This window comes from Aptenodytes forsteri, unplaced genomic scaffold, assembly GCF_000699145.1.
Source record: "Aptenodytes forsteri isolate BGI_AS27 unplaced genomic scaffold, ASM69914v1 Scaffold91, whole genome shotgun sequence".
In the NCBI taxonomy this organism is placed as follows: domain Eukaryota; kingdom Metazoa; phylum Chordata; class Aves; order Sphenisciformes; family Spheniscidae; genus Aptenodytes; species Aptenodytes forsteri.
Window position 1 is genome coordinate 356,044 of NW_008794115.1, and position 8,312 is coordinate 364,355.

Genomic DNA, 8,312 nt, shown 5'->3' on the forward strand with positions numbered 1-8,312 from the left:
CGGTGTTGGAACTAGAGGGGTATAATTTCTTGTCACAACTCTCTGGGTATCGGTCTGAGTTGCCAAGCCACCCTTGGCACTGGCAGTTTTGTGCCTTAGCAAGGAATCTACAAGGGATGGAGTCCAAACTGCGTTCTCACCTCTAATAGTATTTTCCTACTTAGGCTCAAGATGCGCTGACAAAACTGTGGGAAAGCTTGAAACACTGCTGCCCAGGCTCTGACCACTCTGTGGGTTCAAAAAGATTCCTGATGTTTATACAGCACTAATGCTTTTGAAGTTGACCAAATATTGAATTTATAATGAAAAGCTTCCTTGCTAATTCAATTTTTGAGAAAAATAATTAAATCTTCTTCAACAAAACTATTGAAACAGTTTTGCACCTTTCCATTTCTCCTTCTTTTCATCACAATCTTTGGAGTAACTCACCAAGTGATTGCTATAATGAGCTATAGACACATGGTTCAAGTTGTATATCAGTACCTTAGTCTTATGACAGTAGTTTTTCTGTCACTGAAATCACACTACCCAGCCACATATATTATGCTGCTCAACTTTGGTTTTACCAGTTCTCTCAGAGAAAATACAGCTAGCTCTGCTTCACTGCCAAAGCAAAGAGAAGTGTTTCCCAAGAACTCAAACTACTCTGGTGTAACTGGAAAACTTCTGGTTGTTTTCTGGAAAACCCAGTGGCACAGAGAACAATGAAGGTTTGGCAAATCCAGATAAACTGTACTAGAGGTCTGCAAAAACATGGGAAGGACATCTGTACAAGGTTACAAGTTTATAACTGCACTGAAAGAGGGTTAATTACCCTGGTTTACTAAGCGGGCTCTCAGTGATGCACAGACACAAATCATCCTGACAGCAAGCTGCATCTGCAGCTGTGTACAAACGGTACAAGTATTGTAACTCCCAGAGAGCTTAAAAGAGCTCTGTTCTGTTCCCCCTGAAGTCAGCAGGAATTTGACCACTATATTTTAGAGAAGCTGATCTAAGCCAGCAATAATGAGACAGTGTAAACTGAGTTAAAAGTCTGTACTATCAGTTTCCTGTCAAATTTGGGCTCTAATGAGATTCAGTCTCCAGGTACTGTTAGTCTTCAGCAGCTTGGACATCGGGCTGCTTGGAATACTTATTTGCTGCTTGAATACTTATTTCCTTCACTCCTTGGATCATTGGGCTGCTTGGACAGATATCTCAGTATTGGTACAAAAATGTGTTCATTTAGGTAACGAGGTGTTGGCTTTCTTATTTATTTGTCTTTGCTTTATATTCTTTATGCCTTTTACTGCACAGAAACACAGTTATACACATGCTCCAGTATGGGTTGGATTGATGGTTGCTACCTGCTGAAGATTTTGTCAATGTCTTTTCTACCTTTTCATCAAAATAACTGTTTTTTAAGCATTTATTCCACCTTGAAGTAATAAATTTCTTAATTTGGTAGGGTAGGGTTATTTGTTGTTGTTGTTTGGTTTGGGGGTTTTTGATGTTTGTACTGGTTTTGGCTGGGGTAGAGTTAATTTTCTTCATAGTAGCTCATATGGTGCTATGCTTTGGATTTGTGACCAAAACAGTGTTGACAACACATGGATATTTTGGCTATTGCTGAGCAGTGCTTACACAGCATCAAAGCCTTCTCTGTTTCCCATGCTGCTCCCCCTGGCCAGGTGTGTGCAAAACCTGGGAGAGGATGCAGCCGGGAGAGCTGACACCAACCAAAGGGATATACCATACGGCATCGTGCTTGGCAGTAAAAGCTGGGGAAAAGAAGGAGGGGGCGGGCATTTGGAGTTAAGGTATTTGTCCTCCCAAGTAACCGTTACGTGTGATGGAGCCCTGCTTTCCTGGAGATGGCTGAACACCTGCCTGCTGATGGGAAGTAGTGAATTAATTCCTTATTTTGCTTTGCTTGCATGCGTGGCTTTTGTCTTACCTATTAAACTGTCTTTATCTCAACCTATGAGTTTTTGCAATTTTACCCTTTCGATTCTCTTGCCCATCCCACTGGGTGGGAGTGAGCAAGCTGCTGCGTGGGGCTTAGCTGCCTACTGGGCCTAACCCACAACAAAGTTTTAGATAGTTTTAGGGCAAAGCAGTGTTTAGAAGTGTACAGTGAACACTATTTGAGAAAGTTAATGATTATATGTACTGATTAATTAACTGAATGTTTTATTTTTGAAAGCTGCATGAACAGATTTCTCACTATCTCCGTCTTTGTCCTCGATCTAGAAACCATTTCTCCACTTCAAAGCTTCTTAGATTGTAAGGTCAGACAGATCATACAGACCTACTGCTTGCTTAATAACATGCAGATCTTTCCAGCATTAAATACAGATTGAAATTCAACAGTAGCAGCTGAAAAAGCACATGCTTTTTTTAAAAAAAGCAACCAACCTTGATTCAACATTTTCCAGTAAGGAGAAATCAATCATAATCCTTGTTAAGATATTCTCATTATTAGTTACAGGTAAAGATGATACCTTACCCTTCTACTGTATATTTTTCCTGAAAACCTTGGATATTGTTAAATCTTTACTTGTTACCTACACGGTCCTTCTGTTAGCACATATAATGTAGATTTCTGACAAGACCCTGATGCTGTGCTGTCCCTTCAAGTCTGATACTAACAATACGCTGCTCTCAGCCTAGAAGAAGAGGATGTAACTGAGCTGAAACTCTTGAAGGTAAGTTTTCACAGGCTCCTGGACATGCATTGAGGTGGTCAGTCTATTGACCTAAATAGACTATTAGATACTCTTATCCTGTGTAAGGATACATTATATTAAAGAAAAGTGTGTCCCTTCACAGAGTCTAATCCAATTGACCAGCGTTCACCCTGAGTCCTTGAAACCAAATTTGCTCATGGCACTGAAGTTTTGGTGACAACAGAACTGCTTATAGATGCGAAATAACATCCACCTTTCTAATCTGATTTTTTCTGTTCTTTATTCAAAGCCATAATAAGCCCTTCTGGCTGCAGCATTTCACTGGAGCTCAGGTTCAGCAGTTGGTTTTCAGCAATGGATTTTCACTTTCTTTAGACTTTGCCATCCCATTTCTGTGGCATATAATCTTTTTTTTTTTTTTTTTTAACTTGATTATAGAGTGCCTGAGAGCATGTTCAGATTCTACTGATTTTTGAAGGGAAAGTACACACAAGAAACATTGCATTGTGAAATGTATCTACATAGAAAGGATTGGAAATTTCTTTTGTTTGCTTGTTTTTAATGCTACCAACATCTGAACTTAGTCTGTTCATTAATTTTCTCATCGAGTCTATGAAAAATGTTGGTTTATGTCACTTCATTATCACCATGCAAACATCATGAACTAAGCCTCTCCCAAGAATTCCAATTAAAATTGAAAGATCCATTCATCAGCACTGTTGCCAGAAAAGTGTCAACTGTTCCAGTCACTATTAAGACTTTTGAAGAAGATTAGTGGAACTTCTGGAACACAGGAGTGATTGTCTGCCAACTCAAGAAGTTGATTTGTTCCAGCTATCTTAGGTGATTTATCCCATTCCATCCTGTATGAGATGGTTTGTGTTCTGGAATTGCAGATGAAGATGAACAATGAAGATATTGTTTAAGTGACTACGTTAGATAAATAATTCCTAGCTAGGCAAAATTAAGTGATGTGAATCTCACCCATTGAATTATTGTAGTTGGATACATCCTGGGGTCGCATAAAAAAAGCAGTCTTAAGCAGTATGTAGATAATGTATCTACACCTAATAGGGTTACTTAGAGTGTATTAACAGCTTGAGTTACAGATTTGATGCAGACAACAAAACCTATAAAGAAATTTTCTTAAAATAATAATACAGTAACTCTTGAAATGCTGGTGAGAAGAGAAGAAAACCACACAACTAAAGAAACACATTACTATGCATAGATGGCATCACACAAGTTGTTCTAACCTAGGCTCTTATTACACGTACCTTTCTCCCGGTCTGTGCTCCAGGCTGAGGACTCCATTTTAGCTGTGAAATACTGTTGTAACAGCTTGGAATTCCTGCTGGAGTTAAAGAAATACAGCTGTCAGTATTTCCATTCTGACTGTTATTCATGGTAGTATATACCCAAAACAATCTTACAGTAATTATATATATGACACCAGTCTTCAATAGACATTTTTTAATTACATTACAGCAACATTCAGACCAACACTGATAGAAGAGTTTGTATTTGGGAAATGAGCATACAGCATGTAGTACATAGGACATGCAAATAGTGTTAAAGTGCAAACTTCTTCTTACTTGTCACTAAATCTGACAAGTGGTAAAAGAAAAATCTAAAGATCTTTCTTCTTCTCCTAGAAGGTAAGAAGCATACAAGAAAAGCAAATCCTTTTCCTATCAGCAAAGCCTAAACTTTCCTTCACCTTCATCACTGTCTTTCCAGTTTTTCCCTTTTATACTTGGTGTCATGCCCCAAGATTAATGAGTTCCAGATGTTATCGCTTACCCCTCTGTTTCTCAAGCTCTTGCTAATAAAGCTAAGTTAAGACATTTGGTATAGAGTGGGTGATGTTGGAGCAAGTATCCAGAGGCCTTCCAGATCTATGAAAAAGCAGAGTATCTCTTCAGTCACGATTATTGTTGTTACTTTCACTGTGCCAAATACCAAGGGACAGGACAGCCAGTTATATCATATTAAATATTAGCTGGGCTAAGATAAGCATGTATTTCTGCTTCATCAAGAAGACCTCATATCTCTGAGTTTAGTCAATGATGTGTTTTTCTTAAGGGAACAACAAATGAAAACATCTTAAAAATTCAAAAAGGTAATTCAATGAATAGCTTCAATAGACTAGAGCATAGAATATGGTAAGACTGCTATGAAATATTGTTTGGTTTTTATTAAATTATATTTTATAGTTCAAATGGCTCAAATACATTCATAAGCCTTGGTGATCAAATTGTTTTACGGTGGCACTTAACTAATAAAAGACAAACTTCAAATTTTGATTTATGCAGCTATTGAAATCAAGGATGATAATAATATAAGTGAAGAAAACATTGATGAAATTTATTTCAATAGCACAGGGGTAGGAAGATACAGATCAGCGTTACCACTATGATATCCATAACTGTGGGAGAAACTTATAATTCAGTCAACAAGCCAAATTCTTTGAAACCCAGTCATGCCAGAATTCACTTGGAGAAAATAATAAAATGTGGGTTGCTCAATTGTTGCAACTTGTTGACACTGAAGGAACTGCAAGACTGCCATGCAACATGCTTAAGAACAGAGTTAAGAAAACAAAATTAATTTTGTCAGACATTATGACACTTTGGTTTTATTTCTCAACATAGAGCCAAATGAAGGTTGAAATGTTATGATTTTTTCCAGTGAGTGGAATGTCAGAACAGAATATATTTGACTGTAGTGAAATATATTCTTATTAACAGTAACATTTTATAACCAATACTGCAATGTAATTGTCTAAACAATTCAGAAATACTGAACATGGACTCTGTTCAGCAATGATACACATCTTCCTGTAGTGGCCACTGAGGTATCGATTTCTTTCTTTGCAGCAAATTCTTGGCCAGCATAGGTCCTTTTTGAAATTGTCTGAACCATGTGCCTTGGTCATTAGGATGAAAGATCCCCATTTAATCACAGAAAATGTAATTCAGACAGGCGACACAGTTTGCAGTAGAAAAAGAGAATATTGGGTATTCCCAAATGCCTTTGAGCTACCTGAGCAGATATGGGTTTTGCTGAATTAACTTGATGCGTTCTCAAGCTATTCAACAAACCAAAGTTTTTCAGGTCAGACTTCAGGCGAGGTTACATCATCACACTTCATTAAGATGCATGCCAGCAATCCGGTCACTGTGTAATAGAGTAGACCATTACAATCACAGTTCTTCCAGATAGAAATAGACGAAGGTGACTTAAAACTGGTGGGAGGGGCTATTTGTCAAAATACTTAAAAATGTAAAGTTGTTTCCATTGTGCCGGGTTTGAAATATATTCATATTCCACAATAATTTTACATAAGTTTTAATTTTTGTAGAAAATTGTTAACTGAAAACTATAAAATATTAGGAATACTTGGCTGATTTGTTTTTAATCAATTTAAGTTAAAAATGTCCTGGAAAGTTTAAAAGAAAACAAATACATTTTTGTCAAGTAATTTTGAGAAACTTTTTTGTTTTGTTTGACAAACAGGTCAATTGACACTGAAAAAACAATACAACAATTTTGAGGGAAGAACACTCTAGAAAAAGACTATTTAATTCTATAAGATAGTGTCCTTCTGTTTCACTAATATATCCCCCAAAGATTTGCCCAAACTTATTAAACCCATAGCTCAAGAAGGAAATTTCCAATATTTCTTTTATAAGTCAGGTAATATAATATTTTTCAGCATCAGAAAGATTTCCTGATGTTCTCCACATTTCCTTTTGCTAACTATTCCAAACAGTTCTTACTTTTATTGTTGTATACACTGTTACAGACTTCTAAAGTGTCAGCACACCCTCTTTTTTTCTTTTTTAATGAATAATTACAGTTGTTTATCATTCTTCTTTCTCAGTTCATGAATATTTTTGTTACTGATTTTATTTTCCCAACATTTAAAACTTTTTGGTATTTTTTGCAGATGGAACATAGTCTTACTTATGTCATCCCATGGGTTTTTAAGAAGGAGAGGAAATACTGCCTACTTGATTCATGATATGAAAAGACATCTGTTTAAGTTGGGCCAAACTCACATTGTAAAGAATGTGAGTAAGAAAACTAGCATGGTATTTCATATGTATCTCTTCCAATAAATATCTATTTCAGATGACTTCTTGCCACCTGCATTTTCTACCTATTTTGAATCTCTCTTAAAAATATTTTGTTTATATTTTTAATCATTCTAGGAATTCTTGTATTTCTTGTGTATTATTATGAGTGTTTACAACTTTCTTGAAGTTGCTTCTGTCCTATCAATACACTTGGAGGATAGTGTACTGCAACTTCTGGTAACTGCAACTCAGTTCCACTGTTCATTAAAATATATTATACTTGTCTGAACTAGGATAATATTAACAAACACATAGTGCACTGCCCTTAAAAATGGGGTTATCTTCTAGTCTCTTTCAAAGCTCCTGTAGAAGCAGAAGACTGGATCTTCTATTTACCCATTGATTATTTAGTTGTAGGCTTCATTTTTTGATAGCTAGTCTTCAGAGTTGCCTCTCCTTTTTTTTTTTTTTTTTAAGAACTTCTGCACAGCTTTGGATCTCCAGCTGCAAACAGCTTAAAGGATTCAGAAGACAAGTGGCTTCAAGCTTGTTAAGAATTCCTGCTGTCCTTGGGTGAAAGTTTGAACAGACCCATTGATTTGCCTTTATTTAGTTTCTCCAAAGTGTTCCTTTAGCCCTTTTTTTAAAATCAACTGCTTATTGGCCATTGCTTCTTTACTTCTAAACTGTTGGTGGGCAAAAGCCTCAAAGATAGTGGGAATTTAGTCATGGAATTCAACAGGACTGGGATTTTAGTTTATACCTCTGCTTACTCAGTCTTGAAGATTGATTTCAATAAAATAAACTGCATAGCTTCAGTATTTTATTATTTATTATATTTCATGCCTCCTTTCTTAGTACACACCTATTTTCTTTCCTGTTTTTCTTGTTCTTTACATGTAAAGAGGCTTTATAAGGACCCTTCTTATTTCTTTAACACCTTGGAATGAATTAACTAAGTGTGCTTCCTGCTGCCCTTAAATTTTCCTTGCCAACATTGCTGTTTCTTGTACAGCTAATTCCTCTATTTTCAATATACATTGCTTTGTTTTTTCACTGTTGCAAATACAATATGACCATCTTAAAATATTATACTTCACTGCTCCTCAAAGCAAGCAGATTCTTCCAAAGGGTGATTTTTCCTTACATGCTTGAGAAGATTGTTTAGTTTTGTAGGTTACCCCTCTGACATTTTCACAAGAATTGTCCTCTAATTTCAGGAAGCCTCCAAACCCTAATCTCAGACTGAGATTTCATTGTGCCATGTACTGTATAAACATGAAACAAAAAAATCCTTGGTCCTATTTTCCCCAACTTGTGCTGCCCAAACTTTTTAAGTGTCTACAATGTTGATGGTAGTTCATCATTTTTCTTCATCAGCTCTACCAGTTCACTCTTTGCTCTCTTTTTGCGATTATTGCTCAATATATACGTGTGAGACATAAATTTGGAAAAGTCTAACATTGAGGTTGTACAACTCATTATTATTTAGGACATAGAAGGTCCACACATTTATTACAGTAAAATTTTGGCCATTCATTTCACACTGTAGGTTGCA